Source organism: Oncorhynchus masou, chromosome 22 (assembly GCF_036934945.1).
Source record: "Oncorhynchus masou masou isolate Uvic2021 chromosome 22, UVic_Omas_1.1, whole genome shotgun sequence".
Classification (NCBI taxonomy): Eukaryota; Metazoa; Chordata; class Actinopteri; order Salmoniformes; family Salmonidae; genus Oncorhynchus; species Oncorhynchus masou.
In genome coordinates, this window is record NC_088233.1 from 42,298,244 (window position 1) to 42,315,807 (window position 17,564).

Genomic DNA, 17,564 nt, shown 5'->3' on the forward strand with positions numbered 1-17,564 from the left:
GTCAATGGCTCTGTATACGTGGCTTACTTAGCTCCGTGTTTGTTGTGGCTTAAGGTTTGTGCCCCTGCATGTGTGCACTCTCAGAAAAAAAAGGTGCTATCTCGAACCTTAAAGGATTTCCCACGGCTGTGCCCATATGAGAACCCTTTCAAGAACCCTTTTCGGTTCAAGGTAGAACCCTTTTGCTTGCAGATAGAACCCTTTTGGCTTCCATGTCGGACCCTTTCCACAGAGGGTTTTTACATGGAACCGAAAAGGGTTCTCCCTGGAATCAAAAAAGTATCTCCTATGAGGACAGCCGAAGAACCCTTTTGGGACCCTTTTTTCCCTAAGAGTGTGTGTTTACCATTGAGGGCCATGGACAAGACTGTACTGTTGTAAGATGCCTGGTTGTTGTGTAGCCTCCTGAGCTGTCTGGAGCTCCCCTCCTTCCTTCCTTCAGTCAACACCTTGACATTGGCACTGGGCCCCAATAGAGATCTGCAGCCTCAGCTGGGGAGCTCCTTCCCTTCTCTCTCTTCCCTCACTCCTCCCTCCATCCGTGTCCATCCCTCCATACTCTATCAGAAAAGGGGAAAAGGGGCGGGTGAAAGACGACTGGTTCTTTTGAGTGTCATGCTATACTGTTTAAATGTCAGCCACCAGTGCTCCATCTAACCCTGTATAAGCCACCAAAGCACTGCCTCACTTTCTTTCCAGATTTCTCTGAACTATTGTCTATTTTCCTTGAGAACTATGATAAAATCATTGCGTTGTAACATTTTAATATTCACGTTGACATAGAACATGACTCCAAGGCCATTGAATTTATGAATCTTTTGAGCTCTATAGACTGTACTGGGACCACCCATAACCACGGCCATGCTCTGGACCTGGTTATTACCAAAGGGAATTCTATTGTCATATCCTCTATTGGTGATGTTGCTTTATCTGGTCACCACTGTGTATATTTTATTACCTTGTTGCCCATAGCGCAGGGTAATACTGAAGGCATTATTAAGAAACGTTATCTTACCTCTGACGTTGCTACAGATTTCATTGAGCGTATGAACAATACTCCATCACCTATTCTGTGTTCCTGCTGTGATTATTTAATTGATAGCTTTAACAGCAAATGAAGGGCAACCATTGATGCCATAGTTACAGCATGGTTGAAAAAGGCCACATTCAAACGTAAGAGCCCCTTGGATGAATGAGGAAACTAACCAATTAAAGAGAAATTGCAAAATGACAGAGAAAGTAAAAGTTGCAAGTCCTTTTATTTTTCCTACTTGGTCACTAAGAATCAGAATAATTAGAGAGTGCTCTTCTCGACCATTGATGGCCTGACAAATCCTAACCCCGCAGACCTATGTGAACTTTCCTCCCCATATAAATGTCATGAGTTTGCGGCATATCTCAGAGATAAGATAACAAAGATGAGGCTGGGGCTCAGTCAAGCAATACCCGAGGATCATTCAAGCAATACCCGATGAGAAGTATGTGCCCTAGCCTACCGTGTAAAAGCACTATGGATTTCATTTCCATGGTTGACACAGCCATGCTCAGGAAAGTGTTATCACAACCTCCCTTCTCGATCCTTTCCCCACCACCTTCTACAAAACAGTTCATTGCATATCTGAAGAAGTGCAAGCTATTGTTAATCACTCCCGGGTTCACAGCCACTTTCCCCACTGCAATAAAGAGTCATCTAGATTCTTCAGCTCTTAGCATTTTTCGGCCAATCTCCAACCTTCCATTCTTAATCAAAATCGTGGAGAAATTGGTTTTCAAAGAACTAAATGATTTTTTTAAGTGCTAACTGTATTTTTCCAATAAATTCCAATCTGGTTTTCATGCCACAGCACAGAGACCGCCTTAGTTAAACTGGTAAATGATCTTAGAGCCAACACAGATGCCAAACCGCTCTCTGTCTTTGTACTCTTGGATTTTTGTGCTGCATTCGACACTGTTGAGCATGATGTCCGTCTGGACAGATTGGAGAGGTGGGTTGGCCTCTCCGGGTCCAGTTCTAAATTGGGTTAGGACCTATTCAACCAGTCAATAGTTTTTTGACACCCTTGATGAGCAGCGTAGCCTAGTGGTTAGAGCTTTGGACTAGTAATCGGAAGGTTGCAAGTTCAAAAGCCGAGCTGACAAGGTACAAATCTGTCGTTTCTGCCCCAACAGGCAGTTAACCCACTGTTCCCAGGCCTGTCATTGAAAATAAGAATGTGTTCTTAACTGACTTGCCTGGTTAAATAAACAAGGTTCTTAAAAAACCTCAAGAGAAAATAGATATCACATGTTAATTCACAAGGTTTGATTGTTAAAAGTCCAGGTAAAAAACTGATCAGTTTATATATGTTTCCCTTTGGCAGAGTTATCAGAAAGCACAGCATTGATTTTCACTGCTACGCAGACGATACACAACTTTACATTTCTGTGTCACCAAAGGATTGTAGCTCCACGGATAAATTATTGGACTGTATTAGTGATTTAAACACTTGGATGGCTAACAACTTCCTCCATCTAAATCAAGACAAGACTGAGGTTCTTATTTTTGGAGCCAAAGCACTGAGAGAGAATCTGGCCGCACATTTTAATTCACGGGCAATAAAGTTAAAACACCAGGTAAAAAACCTTGATGTCATTTTAGATTCTCAATTTCGAAACACACATTAGGAATGTGACCAAATAACTTTTTACCACATGAAGAACATTGCCAAAGTGCGTCCGTTTCTCTCTCAGGCTGATACAGACAGACTCATCCATGCTTTTATTACCAGCAGGCTTGACTGCTGTAATGCTCTCCTGCCTGGTCTACCCACGAAAGCAATTGGTCTGCAATACATACAGAATGCTACAGCATGGATACTGACCAAGACCAGACAGAGAGCACACATTACACCGGTTTTAAGGTCTCTGCATTACATTACACCGGTTTTAAGGTCTCTGCATTACATTACACCGGTTTTAAGGTCTCTGCATTATGTTATTACACCGGTTTTAAGGATCACGCATTTCATTACACCGGGAGGAGGTCTCTGCATTTCATTACACCGGTTTTAAGGTCTCTGCATTACATTACACCGGTTTTAAGGTCTCTGCATTACATTACACTGGTTTTAAGGTCTCTGCATTTCATTACACCGGTTTTAAGGTCTCTGCATTTCATTACACCGGTTTTAAGGTCTCTGCATTTCATTACACCGGTTTTAAGGTCTCTGCATTACATTACACCGGTTTTAAGGTCTCTGCATTACATTACACTGGTTTTAAGGTCTCTGCATTTCATTACACCGGTTTTAAGGTCTCTGCATTACATTACACCGGTTTTAAGGTCTCTGCATTTCATTACACCGGTTTTAAGGTCTCTGCATTTCATTACACCGGTTTTAAGGTCTCTGCATTACATTACACCGGTTTTAAGGTCTCTGCATTACATTACACCGGTTTTAAGGTCTCTGCATTTCATTACACCGGTTTTAAGGTCTCTGCATTACATTACACCGGTTTTAAGGTCTCTGCACTCGCTGCCTGTGAGTTTTAAAATTAATTTAAAGATTCTTCTATTGATTTTTAAATTAATCCACGATTGTACATCCACTACATGTCAGACATACCTTTTAGTTATGTATCCAGTAGGTCCCTCAGGTCCTCTGGCACTGACCTTTTAACTATCCCAAAGCCTAGGACCAAGAGGCATGGAGAAGTAGCCTTTAGTTACTATGCCCCTAGCAAAATAACTAAACTGTGGACATATTTAAAGGAGATCTTAACACACATTTTTTATCCTCGATTTTCCTTTGGGGAAAATGATCCTCTTATGTTTGTTGTGTAGTTAATATTGATGTGTTTATTTTAATTGTTTTTTATTCGTTTTATTCCTGTGATGCACATTGCGTTGATTTCCATGTCTGAAATGTGCTGTATAAATAAAGCTTGATTTGATTTGATCAGTCATTCACTCCCCCCATCCCCACCCCCACCCCCACTACTACCGCCGCCCTTCCTCCCACCTCCACCCCACGGCCAGTCAGCTGCCCTCACCCAATAGTGAAGACCTTAAATCAATCCTCTTTCCCCTCGGGGGCTCCCTCCCTCCTTTTCCCCTCCCTGACAAGGGTGTGGGAGTTGGAGGTTGGAGAGCACTGCCTATGGGGGCTGGGCTGTCTCTCACACAAACCTCTTTGAGAGTGCAGGTGGCATGTGTTTGTGTGTTATCTTAGTAGCAGATCTCATGCAAGACCTTTTGATCGTTGTCATGGAGATAAAGGGACAGTAGTTCAAGAAGAATATACTTTATTGATACTTAACAGGAAATACATCATTTGAGAGGAAGGAGAAGTTGTGTGATCTTGAGATATTTTACAAGGGATCCATCTTTGTTGGATGATGGTGATGATGATTTTAATATTCTTCAGTTCACCCTCATTTGCATATCTAAGCAATATTTCTTAGTCAACGAAGCGGTATGTTTGCCAGGATGATATGAAACCAAGGAAGCATTCAGTAATCATAGTGCCCAGCTTCATGTTGACAGAATCCTTCTGCTTATATGCACTACCATCCAATGAGAGATGTGAGGTGTGAGATCATGTGACAACCATACATACACATGTAACATTCCTTCAATGCTGTTAAAACAAACTCAGGCAAGGCTTGATCAGAGAGGAGTAGCAATATTTTGTACAGAACTCTCCTCTCCCCTCCACTCCACACCCCTCCCTCCCCTACCCCTTCCCCATCTTTCCACTCGCCCTCCTTCTCTCTTCTCCCAGACTACAGAGGTTAATCACCACTTGTATTACAATACATTACATCTCATCAACAATGTGCCGGGCAGAAAGAAAAATAGCCCTGCTTTTTGTTTGGTCTTCTCCTCTCTTTTATGCAAGATTGCCAAACAAAAAAGAGAATTGCCTGGAAACCCAATATGGACTCCACCCTGGAGATTACACACTCCACAAGCCAGACTCCACTGGAATAACAGCCTGGGCTCTTTCACTGTGTGTGTGTGTGTGTGTGTGTGTGTGTGTGTGTGTGTGTGTGTGTGTGTGTGTGTGTGTGTGTGTGTGTGTGTGTGTGTGTGTGTGTGTGTGTGTGTGTGTGTGTGTGTGTGTGTGTGTGTGTGTGTGTGTGTGTGTGTGTGTGTGTGTGTGTGTGTGTGTGTGTGTGTGCGTGTGCGCGTGTGCGTGCGCGTGCGAGTCCAGTCATTTCATACAGTATGAAAGTAGTAAGATGTTCTGTTCACTTCCTGAACCAGTCTATCATGTCCTACAGAATGTGTGCAGTATGTGTGGGTGTGTATTAGGTGTGTCTCATCACATGACCCAGTTGTTTACCGTGGTTGATCATCACACATTGTTTAGTCACTTCTCATCACTGCTGACATTGGTGTGTGCGTGAGTGCTTGCGTGTGTGTTATGGAATAAGTGAGTGCTTGCGTGTGTGTTATGGAATAACATATTGTCTCTGGCGTGAGTGGCATTCACTGTCACATCCTCCCTCCCTTTCACAGTGGTGGAGACATTCCTGTATGTGATTGCATTCGCTTGGTTATGCTTTCATCAGCCACAGACTGGTTTTGGTGACTAGGGCACCTAATGGTAGGCCTCCCTGGTTGGGCTTGATCTGGGCCTGAGGGGAGTCGGCAGGGACATGACACACACACACACACACACACACACACACACACACACACACACACACACACACACACACCAGACAAGACAAGACTGAATGTCTGGTGACCGGCTGCAGCCACAGACCATTGACCCTCCACACACCACAGTGTCACTCTGCTCTTATTAGTGGTTGACTGACTTCACTGGATAAGGACAGGGTAGACACACACACACACACACACACACACAGACATGCATGTACACATACACCTAACACTAATATAAATTCAGTTACCACTTCATCCATTTCTCCTCATGCTATGCATTCATTCGGAAGAAGTGAAAATATATGGAGTCACATTAGATGTTCTCTAAACCTCAACAGGTCTGACATCTAACATGGGTCTGCGTCCTCAGTGTGACACTCCTTATGAGGAAGAACTGAAGGCACACTCTGTCAGACACAGGTTCCAGTGACAACAGGGCCCTCTCAGAGAGGTGTTAGGGGAAGTGAGCGTGTCAGAGTGGTAACTGTGTCACGCAACACACTTAGAGACGTCTGCCTCGTAGGCTCATAGGAGCCTATTTCCTGTTTCTGTAGCGTGAGGCAGCTTGATGTACAAGTACACCCCGGGGACAGGACGCTAGTCTATCTCATTCTCAGGGCCTCACCCTCAATCTATCTCCTTAATGCAGAGTGCCAAGTAGAGATGCATCATGTCCAATTTTTTACTCAAGCGGCATCAATTCCAATTCAATTCCAGTCCAAACAGCTAATTCAATTCCAATTCTATAACTTGAAGATTGATTAAATTAGAATTGAATCCAGACACCCAAGTCTAAGACTGATCTCACTGCTACCGCACGGCAAGCAGTACCAGAGCGCCAAGTCTGTGGCTACCAAATGGCTACCCAGACTATCCGCGGCTGCTACTCTGTTTATTATCTATCCTGATTGCTACGTCACTTTTACCCCTACCTACATGTACATATTAAATTACTTCAACTATCTCGTACCCATGCACATTGACTCGGTGCCGGTACTCCTTGTACAGTTGAAGTTGGAAGTTTACATATACCTTAGCCATAAACATACACCTTAGCCAAATCTTCCAGAGCAGTATTCCTGAGCTGTCATACCGCTCAGGAAGAAGACGCGTTCTGTCTCCTAGAGATAGACGTATTTTGGTGAGAAAAGTGCAAATCAATCCCAGAACAGCAAAGGACCTTGTGAAGATGCTTGAGGAAACAGGTACAAGAGTATCTATATTCACAGTAAAACAAGTCCTATATCGACATAACCTGAAACACCACTCAGCAAGGAAGAAGCTACTGATTCCAAACTGCCATAAAAAGCCAGACTATGGTTTTCAGCTGCACATGGGGACAAAGATCGTACTTTTTGGAAAAATGTCCTCTGGTCTGATTAAACAAAAATATAACTGTTTGGCCATAATGACCATCGTTATGTTTGGAGGAAAAAGGGGGAGGCTTGCAAGCCGAAGAACATCATCCCAACCGTGAAGCACGTGGGTGGCAGCATCATATTGTGGGGGTGTTTTGCTGCAGGAGGGACTGGTGCACTTCACAAAGTAGATGGCACCATGAGGAAGGTAAATGATGTGGATATATTGAAGCAACATCTTAAACAATTTAAAGGCAATGCTACCAAATACTAATTGAGTGTATTAATTGAGTAAACTTCTGACCCACTAGGAATGTGAAGAAATAAATAAAAACTGAAATAGATATTTTCTCTCTACTATTATTCTGACATTTCACATTCTTAAAATAAAGTGGTGGTCCGAACTGACCTAAGACAGGGAATTGTTACTAGCATTACATATCAGTAATTGTGAAAAACTGAGTTTAAATGCATTTCGCTATGGAGTATGTAAACTTCAACTGTATATAGTCTCGTTATTGTTAATTGTTTGTGTTACTATGGTCTTACTTTAATTTCAAATTAAATTGGAATTGACCCCAGCCCTGATGTCCTATATCCTTGCTGATATTGTGTATACAAGTAATTAAGGATAGTTGAGAATAGTTCTGAGTAATATACTGCGCAAAAGGCAATAAGCCAATCAGAACAGAATTGCCCTACTCCTACCGCTGGTAGGCAATCAGCATTATCACATTGAAACACAACTTAAGCCTGATGTATCCTAGGAACATTTTCCCTGCCCAGCCCTAGACCTAGCCTTGCGTGACTGGAAAAGCAGGCAACGCCAGACATTCAATTAGTGAAACCCCAAATCAAATGTCATTTAATTTGTCACATGCGCCGAATACAACTAGGTGTAGACTAACGTGAAACGCTTGCTTACGAGCCCTTAACCAACAATTCAGAGGAAAAACAGGAATAAAATGAAATAGACAGGAATGGAGCTATATACAGGAAGTACCCAAGTAGGGCATCAGGCAGGCAGCAACAGTTGGTCAGAGGCTAACCGCTAACACAACAACCAACATAGCAGGTTATCTCCTCTCCTAACTACCTAGCTACCTACAGAACAGGACACTTACACACTCAACCAGGTTACACATTGACTATCCACGCGTACAGGAGTCTCTTTGTTATGGTGCTTTTCTGCTGGCTTGCTATGTGGCTGCCCTGTCAGTGTGCCAGCGAAACAGGCCGGCATTCAATACCTATTATTTACACTCACAATACGTCCCCAGGACAGAAATAGCCCCCGTAATCTGTGGACATTATCCATTGTCCTTGCTCACTACCCCTTCCCCTCTAACTGTATCAGATGTGGCGGGGAAGGGAGACCGAATCGTTGTGCTAGAGTTTATGTATACTTTTTATGAATTCACTACAGTTAGAGTTTCGTACAAGGACTTTTTCAGTTCATAAAGCATGTAACTGCATGGTGGGGGCAGACCCATAGAAAGCAAGACATGGGGTAATTATTTCTAGGCATTTACAGAACAGAAAGGGATATTGCCCTCTCTCTCACTTTCTCTGGCAACAGATGTATGATCTTAACCCTAAAATCGCCAACAGGGTCAAAAAATATATAATTTCGAAACCCTTTTTTTGATCCTTCTGAAATTTATGGACTAAATTATTTACCATGATTTCTGTGTTAATATGGAGGAAATCAAAATAATCTATCTTTTGAATACTAGTGGTGTGCGGCTAAGCTGAAAGTGTAAACTCAATAGTCCATTTTGAGATAAAAGCACCAAATGTGTTTGTACCCTGAAAAGATATAGATATGGAGCCATCCCAGACTTGGCCTCTAGGGGTGTGCTCAGCCTCTGAGTACACAGCAAAAACTGCAAGAGTTAATTAAACTCCTATGGCGTCAAATGTAATACTATTTGAGGTTTATATGGTCCCACACCCATTTAGTGTTAAAACTACTCTGGTTATGGAGTTAAAACAACACTAAGTGGAGAACATATTAAACTCTCAAGAGAGTTGCTTAAATTTAACTCCAATTGCCATTTTACTATTTTCAGTGTCATTTTTAATCAGCTCCCTTGCCATTTTACACTTTTCTGTGTTGTTTTGAATTAACAATCAACTACAGCGGAGTACATTTATATTTCAGTTTACTTCCTTTGAGTAACAAAAGCAAAGTAAAGCCTTTTTTGATTATTTCTTAATGTGTCATATTATGGTCGTTTGTAATGTGATAGAAAATCTTTATTGTAATCCGACTTACAGGAAGATATCCAGCACTTTTACAATAACCACAATTTGCATTTACAATGCCTTTTGTAGTAGGGAAGAAAATACAGTACATGAAGACTACATACACCAGGAGGTCTCCAACCTGTTCTAGCATGGGAGCTACTTTTAAAAAATGAAACATGTCAGGAGCTACTCATTTTTTAATAGCTTTCAAATAGGCGCATTCTTGACTTCTCCTCTACCCTGCAACTCTTTCCCGGATCCTCTGTGCACAAGAGTGTTTTCTGTCAATATACCTGGTAAAATAATGTTTAAAACAACTCTAAGGGTGCCCCATAAAATTATATTTGGTATTTTCCTGAATGATGGTTTCTCAGTAAAAAGATATCCTGGTTTGCGATGGAACACATGCATGTACTTTCAGAATTGATTGGCAAGCTACTCATAGGTGGGCTGCGAGCTACTGGTAGCTCACAATCTACCTGTTGGAGACTCATGCCTGTTGCGGTGACCGTATTACAGCCAGACCGGCTGTCACAAGTCATGAAGGCAGTCATATTCCACATGACCGTTTAGTCACGGCAATTAGGCTTCTCCATGCTCTGATGCTGCTGCTGGTCATTAGAAGCCTACCAAACTTATTGTCCCTCTAATCACTCTGACATCAATGCAAATGTATTCAAAAATTGAATCAAACACTTCATGAGAGGCTATGCAATTGAGTGAGAAAACAGAGTGATGGCCGCTAATAAAAAGAGGAGGATCCCGTCAGGAAATAGGCTTGGCCTACTATATTTATTTCTCAACTTTCCTAATATTAAGCACATGGCTTATATTTACAACAGGAGTACAGCCTACCTGGCTGGCATGAAAATAAACCATGGGAAAAATGTCCTCCATTCGCTATTTAAGTGCATAGATGACATGTATTTTTCCCGCTGCCCATTTCGATACAGGTGCATGATAATGGTCCAATCTAAATCAAAACAAATGTCACACTTATATTATTTAGTTTATGTAAAGACAAGATTAAATCAAGAATAGTCTGATGGGTGACAATATTAGCCTTTCACTTTTGAATTATCACTTGTGAATGAGGACCAGCATATATAACATAATATCATATAATATCATATATAAGCTGTGTGAGTTTCAAGTTTGGGGAAGATAATTTTCACCATAAAAATACATCTTTATAATAGATGCATTACGTGTATAATTGCATTTCACGGTCACTTTTTGTAACGGTGTTTTCCGCTGATGGAACATTTGCGCTTACAGCCTGCTACAATGTTGTGCATTGCTGCACTTATAATGTACAGAAATAGCCTAATAGTTTATCAACATTTTAAGCTTAACGTTCTGATATGTTGCGTCAGCCACATTACATAAAAAGTTTTTTTGATGCTAGTGGTTGTATTAATTTGGGATCTATCTCATCCCACAACTGTCCTAGACTATGTTGGGAATATGTATTTATCGCACAGAATAGATTAGGGCAACCTTTGTAGTATAGTGGATAGTAGATTGACATAGATTAGTGCCTTTGCTGTTCATTAGGCCTACTCATCATGTTGGCTGATGAAAAGTAAATGTGGACAGAGCTCATGCCTTTCAAGCGACTTTATTAGAGTCTCATCATGCAGCCTCATCAGGCAGCCTTACAATGTATTCAAAATGTTTGTAGAACAACTAAAGATACATGAATAACTCTAAATTAAGCATATAGGAGTACCTACTTTTTTTTGCTAAACACAGCAAAATAATCCTGCAGGAACAGAATTTTAATGTTTAGTCCATAATGTTGCTTGATTCATGATCAGGCTATTAGCTGGACAAATGTAGGCTACTTGAAAAGTGCAATACTGTTATATAACCGTGTGAAAGTGCAGGTTTTCAGTGAATTCATGTAAATCACGAAGTGCATCTGTAAGAAATCAAATTAAGATCCCACATCTGTATCTCTCTCTCTCTCTAGAGATCTTTGTTGGAGAGAAGGCCTCGTTTCCTACTTCAAAATTCAGGAAAATGCTCAGAAAACAATATGTCAGGGAGGCCACTTGTCTCAGGGGATGAGCGATGTTTTGGTCTGTCAACTTGGTGAGATATACGTATGGAACGGACACTGAAACAGATGACAGAGTAGAAATGTATAGATTTACAGCCGAGTACTCCAGAATTAGTCAATTCTTAAATCTTTCAGCCTATGTCATTATGTGTGTGTCAGTACTCTCTCTGTTAAAACAGAAGTCAGCCCTTTTCATGGGATGGGAAGCTCATTTGGGCAAAGTGGGAATGACTGAGATTCCTCGTCTCATCAGTAGCTGTGAGGGGAATGGGGAGCTGCTCTGTGGAACATCGGATGCTTTTCCCTGATACAGGCATTACGTAGTGGCATGCTGTGGTTTCAGAAGTCTATAATGGTACAGATTCCCCAAAAGGCATTAATATGTGTGGGGAGATCATGAGCTCTATTTCTTAGGTGCAATCTCTCGTTATTAGTGGTGGTTTATGGAGGAATGATAAGTAAAAGTAGTATGTTATTAGTGTGCATGCTATATAAATTGTCATTCTAAGTGCATCTTGAAATGTATTTTCAGAGATATTTTCCCCAGCTAGCACATTTGGTTCCTTGGAAATTGTGCAAACGCACGTTTTTGGTTGCAGGGAGGTTCTGAGTAAGTTTTACTATGGTTCCCTGAAAGTTTTCCTGGGCGGTTTTATTTACGTTCTAAATACTGTTTTGAGAGCATGTTTCAATAAGAATTTTATGTTAATTAACTGTTTTGAACTTCAAGCACATATAGAAATTAATTTGTTTAGGGATTAATTATTTTTATCTCAGCTTGTCGTGAGTGAGATTTGAACCTATAATCTTATGTTCTCTATCCATGGAATCAGTCAACTGCACCACCAGGAATGAGTTAACATTCCATTTTTTATCATACAAATCTGTTCATTTTAGTCAATTAGTGGGCACAGCCAATGTACCTGAACACAGTTAGCAAGATAGAGGACACAGAGAGTTTTGTTGGCGCTGTGACGGAATGTATATGTTTTTAAATAACATTCTTAGAACGTTCTTTGAATGTTACTAATGTTTTCTTGTGGTTTTTATAGAAAGTTTTCTTAATGTTCTGAGAACATTACTTTAAATAGAACCATGAGAAAATCTGTAGGGAAAGTTATGCTGAAGTACTGAAAGTCCCACCTAAGTGCATCTTGAAATGGATTTTTCAGGGATATTGGTTCCTCTAGCACATTTGGTTCTCAGAGCGTTATGTGCTAGCTAGGTTGTGTCTACGTGTCATATGTTTATTCATGCTATTCATGATATGATTAAAACTTTAAAATCACATTTAAACACAAGAGAAACACCAAAGAAAATAACATAGCCCACATAACATATCACACCTTTACAAAAAAATGTATTTTCATTGTGTATAGGTGTACACTAGTAGCCCTATATATTTTCACATCTACAGCTGAAGTCAGAAGTCTACATATACCTTAGCCAAATACATTTAAACTCAGTTTTTCACAATTCCTGACATTTAATCAGAGTACAGATTCCATGTCTTAGGTCAGTTAGGATCACCACTTTATTTTAAGAATGTGATATGTCAGAATAATAGCAGATACAATTATTTTGTTCATCACATTCCTAGTGGGTCAGAAGTTTACAAAACACTCAATTAGTATTTGGTAGCATTGCTTTTAAATTGTTTAACTTGGGTCAAACATTTCGGGTAGCCCTCCACACGCTTCCCACAATAAGTTGGGTGAATTTTGGCCCATTTCTCCTGACAGAGCTGGTGTAACTGAGTCAGGTTTGTAGGCCTCCTTGCTCGCACATGGTTTTTCAGTTCTGCCCACAAATTGTCTATAGGATTGAGGTCAGGGCTTTGTGATGGCCACTCCAATACCTTGACTTTGTTGTCCTTAAGCCATTTTGCCACAACTTTGGAAGTATGCTTGGGGTCATTGTCCATTTGGAAAACCCATTTGCGACCAAGCTTTAACTTCCTGACTAATGTCTTGAGATGTTGCTTCAATGTATCTGCATCATTTTCCATCCTCATGATGCCATCTATTTTATGAAGTGTACCAGTCCCTCCTGCAGCAAAGCACCCCCACAACATGATGCTGCCACCCCCATGCTTCACTGTTGGGATGGTGATCTTCGGCTTGCAAGCCTCCCCCTTTTTCCTCCAAACATAGCAATGGTTATTATGGCCAAGCAATTATATTTTTGTTTCGTCAGACCAGAGGACATTTCTCTAAAAAGTACGATCTTTGTCCCCATGTGTAGTTGCAAACTGTAGTTTGGCTTTTTTATGATGGGTTTGGAGCTGCTGGCTTCTTCCTTGCTGAGCGGTCTTTCAGGTTATGTCGATATAGGACTCGTTTTACTGTGGATATAGATACTTTTGTACCTGTTTCCTCCAGCAACTTCACAAGGTCCTTTGCTGTTGTTCTGGGATTGATTTGCACTTTTCACACCAAAGTACGTTCATCTCTAGGAGACAGAACGCATCTCCTTCCTGAGCGGTATGACAGCTGCGTGGTCTCATGGTTTTTATACTTGCATACTATTGTTTGTACAGATGAACGTGGTACCTTCAGGCGTTTGGAATTTGCTCCCAATTGATGAACCAGACTTGTGGAGGTCTACAATTTTCTTTCTGAGGTCTTGGCTGATTTCTTTTGATTTTCCCCATGATGTCAAGCAAATAAGCACTGACTGAGTTTGAAGGTAGGCCTTGAAATAGGCATCCACAGGTACAACTCCAATTGACTCAAATGATGTCAATTAGCCTATCAGAAGCTTCTAAAGCCATGACATCATTTTCTGGAATTTTCCAAGCTGTTTGAAGGCACAGTCAACTTAGTGTATGTACATTTCTGACCCACTGGAATTGTGATACAGTGAATTGTAAGTGAAATAATCTGTCTGTAAACAATAGTTGGACAAATTACTTGTGTCATGCACAAAGTAGATGTCCTAACCAACTTTCCAAAACTCTAGTTTGTTAACAAGATATTTGTGGAGTGGTTGAAAAACAAGTTTTAATGACTTCAACCTAAGTGTATGTAAACTTCCGACTTCAACTGTACAAATGTTTGTGTGCAGCTTATGCCTATAGATGAAGACCTGGGCCTGTATGCTTGCATACCAAGGCTTAAATGTTTTGCATAATGATAGGTAGCCTGTACTGAGTAGACCTTCCCAGCAACGGCCAGTGTCTTTTCTTTTCACTTTCCTCAGTTGAAGAGAGCTGCTGCGTTTATGAATAGACAATAATTGCACAGTGACGGAAAACACTAATGTTGCTCGTAAAGGGGACACTTAGACTGGTACAATTACCATGGCAGTTTCCAAGACACAATGCCAGGAAAACACATCATGCACCCACCTCAAGTCATCAGGCTGCTAACCAACAAACACCCAACATACTACTGTTTGTATTTTTTACCTCATAAAACCACTCTAACCACTATCGTTTGGTCGACTCTATCTAAGAGGCCTAGGATTTTCTAACGCATTCTGACTTTAAATAGACACTCACTAAGGAATCATTTTTCAATGTAGGGACGTTCGAAAGAGGAATCACAATGGCAGTTAATGAGTCTTTACTGATCAGAGAGTCTGACTTGACTGTACAGTTCTCTCAAAGAGTGGTGTCCTAAAGCCTGGTCAATAAATCAACAGGCTATGTTGTTCGAGCTCTGGTTCTTTCATCATAAAGATATAAACACCATGATCCTCACTCCAGAAACCTCAGGGTTCCAGTACTACTGGGATTGGGTCAGAAAGGGCATGGCTGGGGTGCAACAGGCACTGAAGCATAGCCTACAGTCCACACACACACACACACACACACACACACACACACACACACACACACACACACACACACACACACACACACACACACACACACACACACACACACACACACACACACACACACACACACACACACACATACACACACACACACACACACACACACACACACACACACACACACATACACTCACACACACACACACACACACACACACACACACACACACACACACACACACACACACACACACACACACACACACACACACACACACACACACACACACACACACACACACACACACACACACACACACACACACACACACACACACACACACACACACACACACACACACACACACACACACACACACACACACACATACTGTACATACAAACATACCACTGATAAGCTTTGCTTTCATTAACATCGAGAGCCATTAACCATCCAACCTCTAATGAATCATTTCAACACAATAAGGGATTGTTGTTGGAATGGCTCTAGGGTCCTATGTGGAGGGATTTCAGATTGAAAGTGTGGATTTGTATCAGGCAAATTTGTAGCCCCCTCGGGACTTTTAAAAGAACGATAGGCAAACCCCTGTTTTATTAACTACTTGTGTAAATAAAGTTGGTGGTGAAGTTCCTGGATGAATTTAGGATGAAATTACAGTACATCAAGCTCCATGTAAATAAAAGATCATTGGAAATAGTATAGTAACAAAAGTAATGTTTCTATATTGAGAGAATTTTTATTCTAATGTCTATGTGCCAGGTTGTTGATGATTTGGAGTCTCATGTTAGTAGATGTTGGTTTGTGCGGATGTTTACTGCTTATTTGGGGAGTCATCATGTGTACAGCAGTCAGGTCAAATAACACTGCTTTTCTCTCTCTTGCTCGCTCTCGCTCTCTCTCTCTCTTGCTCGCTCTCTCTCTCTCTCTCTCTCTCTCTGACTCATATTTCCCATGGTTCCACATTCTGCTGACTCCTTTCCTTTCTCTTCCCGCCCTACTCCCTCTCTCCATCCCTCTATCACCACCCTTGTCTTCTCCCATAGTTTTGATTTATGCTTAGATTATTTCCACTCGTCCTTTTCATCCTCCTCTCTCCCTAATTATCTTAATGAATAGGCATCCCATTCTGACAGGCTTTGTTGGGTTCCCCTTTCTCTTTCTCTCTCTGTTGTGTTGCGTGTTGTTTTTGCTGTGGCCATCCCCAAGCAATTTGTGGGAGAAAAACAAAGAGAAGTTTGTTAGGGCCTCTCCATCAATGGATTATGGTTCTGAGTTTGTGTGTGCGTGTGCGTGTGTGTGTGTGCGTGCGTCCGTGTGTGTGTATGACTATGGACCTGTGCGTGCAATCTTTGACTGTATGTTTGTTTGTGCACTCTTATGCTCGAGTGTGTGTTCGAAAAACTGGATCCCGGCCACACGGCCTTATGTGAGTGATGAGCGGAGCAGGGATCGGGGTAGACAACACTGCACTACATCACTGGGCTCCCCTCCAGAGCACTGAGGCGTATTGTGTTCCCACCCTCCTGTCCGTCACTGACACAGAGGCCTTGTTTAACTGGGGAGAAAGTCCAGTGGCTGGGTCAGGTAATAGTTGCCCTAAATGCAGGTCACTAGCCTGATAACCAGGGGCGGCTGGCAGCTAGCTGGGTCTGGTTCTGTCCTGTCTGGGATGATGCATGTGTTAATGGCTGATGGACTGGCTCCATGACAGGGCAGAGGTTGAGATGTAGAGAGGTAGAGGTAGACACAGTCAGACAAGACAAGGGCAGGCAGATATCAGATAAAACCACTGACAGATCCTGGATCAGGACTCTCACTGCTAAGGCATGGGCTGGAATGGAAACCGGATGCCGTAAGGCAACAATGATATATCTATCTGTGTGTGGTGGAGGGAGGGAGCCCCTGAAAGCCAAGGACCTGGTGCTCTGGGCTGGTTTTCTCTACCTCTTCACCCCCCCCAGTTGTGTTTTTCTGTTAATCTCTCTGCCTCTTTGTGGTTTTGTTTTCATGGCAAGCTATCTGTCTCTCTCATCAGCGACGAGAGCTGGGGAACTGTCAACAGCCCCAAGGCCCATGTTTCCAAGTAGCCACAGATTCTATTACAACAGAGATATGTCAGTGATACAGGCTCGCTCGCTCCTGTGTGCCCTGAGGTGTGTGTGTGTGTGTGTGTGTGTGTGTGTGTGTGTGTGTGTGTGTGTGTGTGTGTGTGTGTGTGTGTGTGTGTGTGTGTGTGTGTGTGTGTGTGTCGCTTTTTTGTGTTTTGTCCATTTCGAAGCACCCTATGGAGGCATTTTGGGCTTTGCCCATTTTCCGTCAGTGTGAGTTTGGCAAAGTTGCTGTCGGTGATATGGGGGCATGTGTCATACAATGTAAAAGTTTGACTCCCTCTGGCACTGGCTGCTACTGTATAGGAGGACAAGGTAAGAG

At 41.9% G+C, this 17,564-nt stretch overlaps 1 protein-coding gene and 1 long non-coding RNA gene across 2 annotated transcripts in view; both read left to right on the forward strand.

The window, feature by feature from the left end:
* The window catches only part of LOC135508841 (potassium voltage-gated channel subfamily KQT member 1-like), a 258,600-nt gene that overhangs the window by 188,956 nt on the left and 52,080 nt on the right, over nucleotides 1-17,564 (forward strand). The window lies entirely within an intron of this gene.
* LOC135508737 (uncharacterized) lies at nucleotides 2,337-3,933 on the forward strand. Its single transcript, XR_010450852.1, has 2 exons — nucleotides 2,337-2,960; nucleotides 3,023-3,933. It is a non-coding gene; the product is annotated as an uncharacterized LOC135508737 (long non-coding RNA).